Below are 14,946 nucleotides of genomic sequence, written 5' to 3' on the forward strand. Positions count from 1 at the left end.
CACTTAATTTTATAATTAAAATAATGTCAAAAAATTTAAAATTATTAATTTTTTTCGATAACATAATTATTTACTATATCACTTTAAATTTAAAAATTTGAAAAGGTAGTCATGGTAATATTTAAATAAAAATTTTGAAAAATATCACTAAAATTTATAATTTAAATTCAAATAAAAATAAATTAAAATTAATAATTTATCGCTTCTTATATTAGGTTTTTAATATTAATTTTTTGTCTATGTGTTTAAAATGTTATTTTAACCAGCTTTTATTCTTAATTAAATTTAAAATTTAAACAAAAATAGATATTATTAAAATGATTAAAAATATACGCGTTGAAATTACTTTTTTAGTGACAACTCATTTTTATACAACATTCATGTGGAAGAGTTTTTTTTTTCAAAAAAAAAACATGATTTAACAGTCAATTAATGATTAAGTGGATGAAAATAGAATGGCAAAAGTAGAAGGAAAATATGTGCAATATAAATTTTGATTTCAAGAATGATTCAAGAATGATTTATGTATACTTTAAAAATAGAATGAAAGTTTCAATAACCGAGATAACATAATAGGCAGGTCAGTTGTATTTTACTTTCTCTAAAAAAACTTTATGGTTAATCGAGTTTTGACATAAGGTTACCTATTTAATTTATTGATGGCTAACAGGCCGTTCCGAAATTTAATAAAACTAGATTCTAAACCCCGTGCATTGCACGGGAGAGTAAACCCTTTAATGAAATCACATTCAAAGAAGGAAGATGATGAAAGAATATAGGTTTAGTTTTATTTGAATCTTTCGTAATGTGTTGTTGGCATAATTAATGAATTTTCAATATTTATTTAAAAAATCATGTTCTAATCAAAACATGAGTAATAATACTATCAATTAACATGCATTCTAGACAAAAAAATGTTAACACCCACGCTGTCCTAACATGAATAAATACTAATAATTAGAACATGAGTGTCTGGTATACCTCAACAATTAACTTCAATTCTGCTAGGACAAAAAATTTATAGATACGTAGTACGTAGAAATTAATCTAACTATTACAGTTTCATTAGTCATCCATTAAACTAACAAAAACACAATGAACTGATATATTAAAAGGAATTAACTTATTATGAGGTTTAGCAGCCTTCCAAAACACCATTACAATCTCATGAAAAAAATAAAAACAACAAAGGTCATAACTGCACTATTAATTCCCTCAATTGCTGCCCTCTTAAATGTTAGGATCTTTAACAAAAGGATCACTCCTGCATTCTTCAACTTCATTACAGCCCAATCCAAAAGTTAAAAATGAAAATAAAAGCATGTAAAGAACACTGGAAGCATGCCTTTTACATATAGTAAAATAAGAAATAATATAAGCTTGCCTCCATTATATCAAAAGGACACTGAAAACATGCTTTCAACTAAACTGTCATGTAAAGCCGCACATGCATGTGTGGGTGAGCAACTTCAAATTTTGCAAGTAATGCACTGTGTAAGCTATTTGTACATGCCTCAAAAAATACACATGGGTAATGACTCTGTCATTAACTTAAAAAACTGATAGACAAATCTTATAATCAACTCAGTTTTAGATATCCTCGTTATTATCAATGACAAACCTGAAACCAAGAGTACCCACAACCAAAAAGTCAATTACAAAGTATTCAAAAAAAATCACCTCAAACCAATAGCTGAAAGCCTGAAACAAAACCTCAATGTTAGGGAGATGAAGTAAAAAAATATAAGAAGGCTAATACTAAAACTACCAATATACTAAAAAGGCTGACAAATACTAGACTTGTGTGCTCGAGGTATTGCAGGAAAGTACATCCTAAACGAATTTAGCTCCTTAGAACTACATATTCCTAGGAAATTCACCACAAGTACAGCGCAAGACTTTTGGATTTGAAACTGATAATTTTATGTTGCAATGCTTATCCCTGGCTTTTGTCAATAGTCATCAATGGCTCAGTCCAACAGCAATGATTCAAGGCAAAATTAGAAGAAAGTGATAAAAGTTCAGCAGTTGCAGCATCAGATTATGTTTACTACTATGTTATAATTATCAATATTAGTCATTAGCCTCAAGTTACAGTTATTAGCATGGTCACGTGCATATACATTTGAATCAAGAGCTTTTTTTTTCATAAAATTGTCCACTTGATCCCACACACGGATGAAAAGAAAAAGAATAGTAAAAGTAAATAAATGGTGAGAGAGAAAAGTAAAATGTAATGGACAGCAAAATAAAGTCAATAGACAAGGACAAGAATGTTTGCAAAACTTGAAAACTGAAGTCAAAAACAACACAAAGCCCAACTGAAGCCTGCCTACTAATTTATGAGGAAACCATCATTTTTTGTTTAACACGGTTATGCAAAAATAATTAAACAATTCAGGACTCAGCATTCAAAGTTGCCATGTTTTAGTTTACCAAAGGAAATTTCATTTGATTTAACTCAATATGAGAAAAATCACAACATACTCAAGCATCACAATCACAATGATTTGGCTGGAGTATGATAACTTTGGAAGCGTCTCACCATATAATGCAGTTGGGTCAGTTGGCGTGGCTGCAAGGACATGTTGCTTTTCTTTCGACAAAACCCGTACAAAAGACCATATTAAGATGACAAACAGTAAGACAAGACTTAAGAATACAACATATGGAGAAAATAGCATACAGTTAATGTTGTCAAGAGACTAACTATAGCCGTGAGGTGCAGAGTTGCCATAGCACTTCTAACGGAAAGCAACAGATCGTATCCTGCAGATACAATTAAAAAAATTGATTTGATAAGTTTTTCTATGATCACTAGTAGCTTATAACAGAGTACATACCTATAGATTGTAGTTTCTATGGTAACTCCGCAGCTAATTGTTGACCCACAAAAAACCTTTGCCACAGCCAAAAAGTAGAAAAATTAGAACTTTTATGATGTTCATAAGAAGAAAAACCAACGGTTTCACCATGACAATTTCATACCCGAACTCCATTACAATTCCAGCATCACCTGGTCTTCGACGAGGAAGAAAAATTGTACAGTGAAACCAAGAGAGAGTTCATACTATTGAAAAAGCTACATGATTTGTACAACTGTGCAACAAATGGATTAAGTACAAGCCCCTCTCCTCGGATTTAACCTCTCTAAGCCAAGGGTATGGAGATCCTAAGCTAGGTGAAAGTGACATCATGGAGAAGAACTAAATAGGTGACGAAGGTAAAGAAGACGAACCTCATCTTGAAACGTAATCTTATTTAACAACATGAACAATCTCAGGAAGCGGGAAATAAAAAGCAAAAGGAGATGACAATTATCCAGAATAAGAAAGTGACATAATCTGTCCAAATAACTCAAGGATAACCAAAGACAAATTAGAAGAAATGCACAGAATATACCTACTCCTAAGGAACGACAAAGAAAACACGAATCCAAAGCCCAGCGTCGAGATAAGGAGGAACTCAGCAACAAAACCAATGCTGCAAATCCCACATGCAAGGCAGAAAAATACAATTCCTAAATAAAACCAAGAAAATAATGGAGTTCAAGAGTGAGCGAAGCTTGCTGTGTGGCAGCGAAATTCAATGCTTGGACCATATTCTGATTTGAAAAACCATAGGCTCTTTATTTTTGTTTTCACCGCGTTCCTCATTGACGCTCACCCCCAATAGAGATGGGTTCAAGGAAGAAAGGAGGACCATTTTCTCTATTTGGACCATCTTCATTGAGGAATTGTGTGCATGATTTGATCAAGAAAAATAGATAGAAATGGAAGAAGAAAATCGGCAAGAACCATGACCGCATGGTTAAGGATGGAGAGTCAAAAAAATTATTTAGAGTACAAAGGGAAGAAGGATAAACTAAAAGATATTGGATCAGCAAAGTCCGACTATGAATAAAGGATTGAGAAAAAAAAATCCAAAAGTGCTCAGGAGAGAAGAGGGATGAACCGAAGAGGGGGTCATGTGACTGTAAGGCAGCATGAGTGAGCACTGAGCAGATTTGAGAAATTTTTTCTGAAAAACTGATTGATGATGACACTGCTTAGTGTGTAGTATAAGCAAGAAATGTAAGCTCATGCATCGAAGTATCAAAAGCAGCGTACGATCGCGTTGTATTGGTGAGCCTGAACAGGATATAACAAATAGATTGAGGAGAGAAAAATGGAATGGGTTTCAATTATTTGATAGCGTCCATGGTTATAGCCGTGGGAGAGAGAAAAAAATTGTGACCTCTGTAAGTCACAAGGAAAAGTGGGAAACAAAAAATTTGAGGGATTGTGTGTGTAAAATAGAGAGAAAAGAAAAAATCGAGCAAAGAGAAAAGTTGTTTAAAAGACAAAGGGAAAAAGGAGGAAACGCGTGAAATTAGATAAGTCTGACAAAGGGTAAAGGATTTGGGGCAAAGGTCAAAAGTGTGCCAAAAAAAAAACTGAAATTGGGTCAAAGATGTTCATAAGAGACAAGCCAAGGGACAAGGGCGCCCAAATGAATACATTTCCCAGGAAAAGCAGCCGCAGTATTCCTTGCTACAGGAAATTGTGTCTGAAGCCATTGTTTTTCTCGGCTCGGCTCACAAAGTATTAGGAGATATATAGATATATAGATGGATGTTTTTTTTACTATGTTTTTATAGTTAGCTTACTCATAGGCATCATGTTATAGTTTTCAGCAAAATATTTTTTATGTGGCATAACCAACCAAAGAAAATTAACTTGATACCAAATTGAACCAGGTAGCGGCGAGAGTATAGCCGAGTACCAATGGTAAGCCTGGCCGATATACTTAGTCTAGCTTCCAAAGTTTGATTTATGACCATAAGTTATTTTGCTTATAAAAAAATTTTATTTAAAGTTATATAAATTATATTCACTATATAGGCAAATTTTATGATGCATAAAAATACATGCTTATATCAAATATCCTATAGAGATCAGTAAGCCTTACTTGGCTTCAATTCAGCGAGCTACATGATGAAGTTTTGTTAATGAAGACGAATAGGTTTAGAAATTTTTGTTAACAACATAAAAAATGTTATTCAGCTGAGAGATCGATAATCATTTACAGAGTAATAATGAGATTGAAGAGGAAGGAGAAGAAGAGAGATTTATGGAAGAGGAAACCAAACCAGCTTATAAAGTAGCTACAACCAACACTGTTGTAGAAAGGGCTTTTAACAACAGTTATTTTTAACTCTTTACGTCAGTTATTAAGAAAAAATAAAAAAAGTGAAGTGAAAAATCAACTTTTCATATCAATTATTTAAAATAAGTGAAGTGAAAAGCATACTTTCCACATCGGTAATTTAATAATCAATGTGGAAAGCTTACTTTTTACAACAGTTATTTTCAAAAAACTGATGTTAAAAGTTTTTTAACATCAATTTTTTTATATAACCATTGTTAAAATTTTATTTTTTAAAAAAAATTTTGTTTTTTTTATACATCCAGAACTTAAACCTATGAACTTCAACAACAACAAAATTAAAATCCAACTTTCAAGCCATGAATAAATTATATAAATATTATAAAGATTAGAAAAAATATTTGGCAAAGTTTCCTTTAAAATAGAACCTCCCAAAATCTCAATAACACTTAAATTTAACTTAAATCTTAATAATAAGGAAATTTAAATGAAACTCCTAGGCATTATAAAAATTTAAATTAAATAATCTTAAACAATTACTAAACATATAACAATTTAAAAGAAAGAAACACAAAATAATTAAACTGAACAGTGTAATACCTTCACTGACATTACCATACGCTCCACTTCAAAATCTCTAATCACTTTGAAAACATTTAAGTTGAAAATATTGAAAACATTGGGATTTCAATAAAAGATTTTCAGAAATATCATTTCATAACTCACTTAAATTATAAAACCCTAACGCACCAAAACATACACAGTGGAAGCAACCAGTATTCGGGTATTGAATACGAAAAGAAACACGTGCAAACAAGAAAATAAAGTGCAATTTTGCACCATGCGTCGCGGCTTGTGCCACATGCGTCGCAGCTTGTGGCATAGAGGCTAAGTTGCTCGCTCTGTGCCATGCGCCACGGCATGTGAGTACATGCGCCTCGGCGCACACAATTAAATTTGTTGTTAAATGATAGTTTCTAATATGAAATTCAGATGCACACCATTTTTACATACGCTATTCAATTGAGATGGTTCAAGCGCCCACACAAAGCTTATTTTGAAGTCTAATTAATGACACTAGTTTCATCTTAATCTGATATTTCTATTAAAAATTGAACACTAAAGTGTATTTTGACCATTTTCTGGCAAATTTTTGTCATTTAAGTGTCTCAATTCAAAACCAATTATTATTAGTCACTTTATGGGCCTTGACCATGTCCAAATGGACAATACATACCTAATTGACCACACACATGCACAATATATCACACATACACACATTTGGCCTGTAAATCACTCATTTTTTACTTTGGGCCAAAATCACATTTTCTTTTCTTTAACCCTATACAAGGCCAATTCACTATCTATCCACTTCAAACATCACATATTCACACACATATACTTTCTTCCACTAGCTCATCCAGTCATTTCATTATTCATACATATATAAGGGTTAAGGAGCTCAAAATCACAAAAAAAAAACACAACATTCACCACAATATGCACATGTTTGAATCCTATGGCAACTTATACATATTTGTAACTACTAACAACAATTGCATTTCACCAAATTCTTACAAAGGCTTAGTGAGCAATCTCAACTCAGCCAATGTCTTTCCCTTTCAGACCACTAGCACTAAAACCTGAAAAATGTAAATAACCATGGGTGAGATAAAAATATTAGTAACCAAATATAATTTATTAAATGTCTATTACCATAAATAACCATTCCAAAGTAATTGAAATCATCTTACAGCATATATATATATATAGTATATCATAACTAAATCATCACTTTCACATATAAATTATGTTTCAAATACTTTTACACCTTAGCATGATCAACTATCTACCAATCTTCCAAAGTTCCCTGATATGAAACTATAGGCTCTCCTAAATCAACCACTTATTGACCCGAGCTCACTTTCGATGGCAAAAACACCAAGCCAAAGATAATCTAACCCACCTATGAACTATGGTTTTCCTCTTCACACACTTGTGATAGAGGTGTTGTTGACTCTTAATTGCACCCTAACGGACGCTAGGGAGTTGCCAAACTACATGAACGTCCCATGGTAATAGTCCTATAATATGCTGTACCGAATTACCCATGATAACAGCTCGTATAATGCTGCACTGGATGTCCTATAGTGCCATCCCGACTATATGAATTTTTTACTCACCTATCTCCACACACACATATCCCCACATATCTTGGATGAACTCCCACCCCCTATGATCATGTTCTTTCACAATTTTCACTACTTATACATATTTTCACAACATATATACTTCCATATCATATATGTATACATCCATTGAAATCAATAACTTTTGAAATTCATTTCACAATGCAAAGTTCATGCTAAATACCATTTCAATAACAATCATGCATAAAACTCATAAATTCACAATTTATCATTTGAGATTTACTTCTACACAGTTATAATAGTTAATAAATATAATAAACTATATAGTTACCTCAACCCTTCTATTCGATAGAAAGGGTTATCCATGTAACTTCAACCCTAATCAAGCTCCTCTCTCATAATTCGTGCGTTACACACTAGAATCTACACAGAATTGGCATTCAAAGTCAATTCCTCTATTGATGAAAAGTGTCAATTATCACAATTAAACACTTAATCGTTATTAAAACCATATTTCACACTCGATTACACATATTACCACTGATCACCCCTCATTTTAAGCTTTAACATTTCTAGCCATTTTCTCTCACTACTCTCTCTAAATCAGGGCAATTCTTACCTACAGCTTCAAAACTTTATCATTTCAACTTAAACCAGTCACAAAGCACTAGTTTAGTTTCAAAAAACTTTTTTATTACTATAGGGTAAGAAATTAACTCCTTAAAACTCCTGAATTCAATTCCTCACTAGTTAGAACTAAGAGAAAATAGGGTAGATTCAAAGGTTAAAGCAGTATGTAACTTACCCAATAAGTAACAGGTTGGAAACACCGTCCTTGCTGTTAATTTAGCTTGCCCTAGCATACCCTTTGCTCTTCTCCATGCCAGACCTCTCCTCCCATGTTTCTCCCTTCTGTTTCATGAGCTAGACACGTCCTTATAAATTTGATTTCTGCTCCATGCACTGCAGCAGATCTATCCCTCGTCGCGACACTTGACGTAGTGAGGGAAATCCTCACTATGCTCACACGCTTTGCTTTAGGACTCCACTCTTCTACTCATATCTATTCATATAATATCCTAATGAGTCAATATAACATTTCACTACTTAGAACCCTAATTCCACATTAAATCACCAATTCATTCCTAATCAGTCATTAATGCAAGATTAGAAATTTAGGATGTTACAAATAGCCATTCCAAATTGAGCACAGCTAATGTTAAGAACAAAAATAAAAATTTTTATATCTACAACTACTAACTACTTTAAGGTACAGAAATTAAAGAAAAATTTGAAAAAAAGAAAAGAAAACTTACTTTGAAGGCAGAATGTGAACGGACAACGGCACCAAGAATGAAGTAGAAGAAGAATGAAGAAGAAAACACCCACAACTAACAAAGTGCTAAAGAAATCAATAATGGAAGAAGGAAGAAGGAAGAAGGAAGAAAAAGAGAACAAATATGGCTCTTAAAAAGTGGAATTTGAATGAACAACGGCACCATACAAAATGGCGCAAAGATGGTGAAAAAGTGATGGCAACAAAACCCAAAATGGTGACTCAATGGTGATGATGGTGGACGAAGTGATGAACATCAACAATGGCAAAGGAGGAAGCTTTTTTCGATTTTGGGTCTAGAGAGAGAAAGCGTCAAATGAAAAGGAAACTGAAACTAAAGGAAGAACTATCGAAAGCATATCTTTTAAGATCTAGAATTTGAAATGAAACCACATCAGTTTTTATATATGGTTTCAAGTTTCCACGTTGATTGTAGAAGCAACTGATGTGGAAGAAACATACATAAAAAAATTAAAAAAAAAAACCTTTTTGACAATCCACGTCAATTTTTTAATAACCGACGTGAATTGTAGTTTTTATATCAGTTTTCTAGAGAACACTACAGTTTTTTTAATAACTGACGTTAAAAGGCGATGTAAAAGGCTATTTTGTAGTAGTGCAATCAAGCTTTTATGATTTGGCCTTGGCCTTCTCCACTCTTAAGTTCCGTGAATGAGATGACTCTAGCAAATGAAATTTATTTATAGCATGGAATTCAACTATATTTTGATTCATCATTAACAATAGTTTCATCAATAATTTAGCATTTATTGTTTAATGAATATACTTGATGACTTGTTCTTATAGCAATGATTAAAATTTTAAAGACAATCGCATATTGGTTGGTACGTCTATGAATATATCTATTTATAATGTAGGGTTAAGGTGCAATTTTGTCCTTAAACTATTCTCGAAAGAATAATGTTGGCTCTAAACTATTCATCATAATAATGTTACTCTTAAACTAATCAAATCAGAGCAATGTCGCCATTGTCGTTAAAACATCCATTACTGTAGCTAATGAGACTCACTTTTTATGAGTTAAGGTGTAATTTTATTCCTAAACTATTCTTAAAGGAGCAATGTTGCTCTCTAAAATTAAAGAAAAATAAAATTATAATAATATTAAATGTATGTATAAAATAAAATTATAATAATATTTAATAAAAATAATATTAAATGTATATATAAAATAAATATAAGAAGAAATATAAACTATAATTTTAAAACTTATCAAATATAAGTGGATCTTGATTAAATTAAATATGAGTAGATTCAAAAGTATCTGTATTTACACGTATAACTATTGACATCATTATAAAAAATGGTCTCAAATCATATTTTGTACATATGAATTGTTCAAAAAAAAAAGTTGACTTTTAGTAGGATCTAATTTTTTATTTCTTTTTCTATTTTAAAGAAATTTTAAGCTTTTTTAATATTATATTTAAAATCATCCAGTTTTTTGAAAATCGCTCTAGTTCCTAATTCAACTTCGGTTTGCGGCTTGATAGCGGTGTAACTCTTGTCCAATCTAGCTTAATAATAAAAATAATTTTTTAGTCTAGGTCGAGTCGTTAATGATGGCTCCAGTCAATAGTTATAGGTGTAAATATAAATATTTTTGACTCTACTCATATCTAATTTAATCAATATTCATCTATATTTAACAAGTTATAAAACTATAATTTATAATATTCTTAATTTATGATAGTTTATTATCATACTATAAATTTTTTTCTTATATTTATTTTATATATGTACATTTAATATTATTTTTAAATATTATTATAATTTTATATTTATATATACATTTATTATTATTATAATTTTTTTATTTAATTTTATGATTTTTAAATGGTGAGGGCAACATTATTCCTTTAAGAATAGTTTAGGGGCAAAATTTCATTTTAACTCATGAAAAGTAGGTTCTACTAGTTACAGTAACGAACATTTTAACTCGCGGAGGCAACATTGCTACAATTTGATTAGTTTAGGGGCAATATTGTTGTGACGAATATAATATTTTAGGGACAAGATTACTTCACTGAGAATGGTTTAAGGATTAAAATTGCACATTAACCCTATTACGTATCTATAAACAATGGAAGGCAGGCATAAATTATCAAATAATGTGAGGCAATTTTTTTAATAAGCCGTAAAAACGAATAATGATAATGTGGGACCAATTTTTATATCTTTTTCTGTTTTCTTTATGAAGAAAATGTCTTTGAATACTTCACGCTATGAAAACTAATTTTCACGGTTGTCATGTCATATATAAAATCATCTTGCTTGGATCACTTCGTAATATTAAAATATGCATCTGATTAATTTGCATGGCCAATTCAATAGGCAATCCTGCACTAAACTGGGGAAGACCCGTCCTTGCAAAGCGAGTAAAAGTTGTGCTTACCAATAATTTTTCTAAAAATAATTTTATTTATTTTCGTGTTAATTGTGGATAAGATGTTTCAACATATTTTATTTGAATTTAGATTTTTTATACGAATGAAAATATTTAATGAGATAAGATGCTTAGCTTTTTATAGATAACGTCTTCAAATGTATGCAAACTAAAAGGTCCTGTTAGATCATGTGAACGTAATTATGATAATGGTGAACATCTGAATGATATAGCTAGGGCTGCACAAAGGACTGGACGGGACTAAACTTTAGCCTAACGCAGAGTTTGGTCCTTTTCATGAAAAGGACTGGGTTAGGCAACCCGTAGTCTGGTCTGGTCCTGTAAAAACTCAGAGATTAATAGGACCAGATTTGGTCCATAGGACTGGGAGACTGGTCCTTTTAGTTCAATACTCACTTGGCCTTTTTTTTCTTTTTTTCTCTATGATAAGAAATAATCCATTTCAATCTAATAAACTCAATTAAGATAATAAAAACACTTATAATCATAATAAATTCATAATTCATAATGATTTCTAACATTAAGAAAATAAAATTTCAATTACAGTCCAAACTCCAAATGATTTAAATATATAACTTCAACAAAAACACTCAATAAAGTTTAACACTACATTACATTTGTCATGTAATTATCTCCTTAGCTTTAACAGAAACAAACTTAACAAATCTTCAAATAATTATCTCCTTAGCGTCGATAACACTTGAAGCATCTGTAAAAAAAAAATCATATACACATGTATAATGTGATTAGTAAGTGTAAAAATGCAATATATAAATTAAATTAAGAAACATAAAATTGAATATATTACCTGCAACATTAACCACATCGTTAGTCTCTTGAAAATTGTCAACCTCATGAAACATAGAGACAAACTCTAAGAGAGATTGCCCTGCAACTAACCAATTCTGGGCACAAATGAGTGCTTCAGTCATCTTAGGAGATAAAGAACTCCTATAATCATCAACAACACGTCCTCCAGTGCTAAAAGCTGATTCAGAAGCAACTGTAGATACTGGTATAGCCAATACATCTCGTGCTATCAAGGAAAGCACTCTATACTTGGTAGAATTAACCTTCCAACATGTCAAGATATCAAAATCATTATCATCATCATCAATAGGGGTGTCCTCATATGTACTAGCAGAAAGGTATCTATCCAACTCTGATTGAGTATCAACTGATGAGTTTTTTTTACTTCTGGGATGCTAACCATCTATGACCAGGGTCTTTTTTACCTTTACTTGCATTTGAAGTGTTGGTGTCAAGAGCACTTGGAGAGTTGATACTACCTAAACTGCTTGTATCAGGACCAACTGTTGTAGAGTATTCCTCAAATAAGCGATACAAAGTGTCTCTTGCCTTGTTCTTCATGGACATGCAAAGGTCAGGGGCAGGAAAAAGCTAATCAAATACATGATTGATATAGGCAAGCTTGTATCGAGGATCGAGAATCACAGCAATAATCAACAAAGGGTTCAAATTATCTGCTGCCCCCCAATACTTATCATACTTACTCTTTATGCTCAAAGACATTTTCCTAAGAAGAGGGTCATCACTTTTAATATTCTCATCTAACAACTCTTGAATTAAAGCAATTTGATGGAAGCATGTATGTGTAGTAACTTTTAGTGTGCTAGAAAATTGCAAAGTGACATCATAAAACATCTTCAAGAACTTAAGAAAGAATCATGCTTTATTCCAAGCTTGTTTGTTTAGAGGGCCATTACGCTTAGGAGGATCTTGCCTAGAGTAAGCAAAAGCATCCATGTTGTCATCAGGTCTAGCACCTTGCCTATGAAATAGGCTGTCAAATACAAGTAATTGAAGTTTTAAACTGATGTCCAGCAATCTGTAGTGAGGCAAAGACGATTAGTACACTTCAACAAATTTTTCAAGATTCTAATTTCACAAAGATACAATTGCCAGGCATCTCTAGCCACTGTTGTTCTTGAAGCAATTTGAAATTGTGGTTCTAACTTGTTCACAAACTTTTTAAAGCCTTCCTTCTCAACAAGCCTAAATGGCATCTCATTATATATGATGAACTCAACTAGAGCCCTGTGACATCATTTCTAATTAAACATGTGAGGTATTAAGCTTCCCTCTTACCCACTTGGTGTCACATAATTCAACATCGATTGCTTTGTCATTTGTGTAGCTTTGTGTGGATTCTTGGGACACTTTGGTATATGCCTCTTCAAGGATGTTAAACCATGCTTGCCTGGGTCACAAGTATAATCTAAATTACAATACTTGCATGCAACTCTAACTTCGCCATTTGTCTCCTCCAATGGTAATATAGTAAAGTGTTCCCACACTTTTGACACCTTTCTTGCAGAATTTTTTTCTTTCTACTACCTCCTATAGCTTTACTTTCAGTTACAGTTGTAAGAGGAGGAGGACATGCCATAGTAGTTGGGGGTTGAGGAGGAGGAGTAGGTGTCAAAGATGATTTAGAAGGAGTTGAACTCACATTTTCACCAGTGAAAGGAGACAATTGAGGTTGGTTAATGCTAGATGTTTGCTCAATATCCATCACTTCACAATAATAAAATATAATTGACAAGTTATAACAGCAAAATGATAAAAAGGAAGCAAAATGGACAAGTTATAATAACACCAAAATCATAGCAGGGAACACAAAAGCCAGAAAATGAGAGCACATAATTGATAAGGTGATTACTAATAAAAATCATCCTATAGGAATGTCCTTCTAACAGAGCAACACAAACATGGGGAAAAACTTTAAACAACTTCTAAGGCAAGTCAATCTAAATCTGTATAACAAATTTTAATCCATATTAAACAACTTCTAAGGCAAGTCAATCCAAGTCTATGTAACAAATTTCAACAAATTCTGGACTGTGCAGAGTGATGAGGCAAAGTAAGGGGAAAAAACACATCCACTTCAATGGTTTTTCATAGATTCGGTGATGAGGTAGAGTCAAGTAAAAAAACAAGGGAAAAAAGAACAAGAATATGCCAGACTTGGGTCAGCACAAGAATAACTACTTTTCAAGTGAAAAAATGAAAGGAAGAAGAACAAGGAAATGATAGACTTTGTTTAACACATTACATCTACTTTTCAACTGAAACCTTTACAAGAAACTTCTTTAGAAAATGAGAGCAGGGGTGGGGCTATGGGTAACAGGACTTACCTGGTGATTGCTTGCTCGAACATGTGAGAATGGTGGTGAATTAGAGGTTAGGGGTAATGGAGAGCAGGGGTGGGGCAATGGTGTGGCTTACTTGATAGTGAATCAGATGCGAGAGGCAATGTTGATAATGGATGGACCAACGGTGGTGGCGCACTAGCAGAGCAGCGGTGGGCAGGAGAATGGCTCGAGTGAGAATGAAGAGGGAAGAGTAAGGGCAGGTAACGTGATTGACGGTGGTCGGAGGTGGCACACGGGAGGAGGCAGGGGCTAAGGCTTCGGCGCACTAGAGAGTGGAGAAACTGAGAAAGAGTTTTGTGGATTGAGACTCGAGTAGCTACACTTGCATGCTGAAGCCTAAACTGAAGTGAAGCTGGTTAGCTGGATATCTGATGCCGTAATATGACTTTTTTTTATTTGACGTGTAAATGCAAAACTTATTAATTAATAATTTATAAATTATTTTTAATTATATTAAAATAATTATATAAGACTAGACTGGACCACTTAGTCCAGATGCTTGGTCTCTAGTCTGGTCTTACCCAAAAAATCAGTCCTATTTTTTTGGTCTTTTTAGTCCTATAGGACTAACATTTTATAGGACTAGACTGGACTGGGTTTTCACAGGTTGGATCGGGTTGGACCAGACTACGAGACTTTTGCACAGCCCTAGATATAGCCATCAAATTAAAAGTCAATCAGTGAAATTATTTTAAAATAAAAATGTAC

General features: G+C 32.6%; 1 long non-coding RNA gene across 2 annotated transcripts; it reads right to left on the reverse strand.

Annotated features, from left to right (window-relative positions):
* Window positions 1-1,412: 1,412 nt before the first annotated feature.
* On the reverse strand, window positions 1,413-4,270 carry LOC129320757 (uncharacterized). Of its 2 annotated transcripts, XR_008595824.1 has the most exons (3): window positions 2,989-4,270; window positions 2,844-2,899; window positions 1,413-2,769 (listed from the first exon to the last, which is right to left on the reverse strand). It is a non-coding gene; the product is annotated as an uncharacterized LOC129320757 (long non-coding RNA). The 2 variants fall into 2 exon arrangements; XR_008595823.1 differs by having other exon boundaries at window positions 2,844-4,270.
* Between the last annotated feature and the right edge of the window lie 10,676 nt (window positions 4,271-14,946).

This window comes from Prosopis cineraria, unplaced genomic scaffold (genome assembly GCF_029017545.1).
Source record: "Prosopis cineraria cultivar Desert tree isolate PC_DT_omini unplaced genomic scaffold, ASM2901754v1 PC9, whole genome shotgun sequence".
In the NCBI taxonomy this organism is placed as follows: Eukaryota; Viridiplantae; Streptophyta; class Magnoliopsida; order Fabales; family Fabaceae; genus Prosopis; species Prosopis cineraria.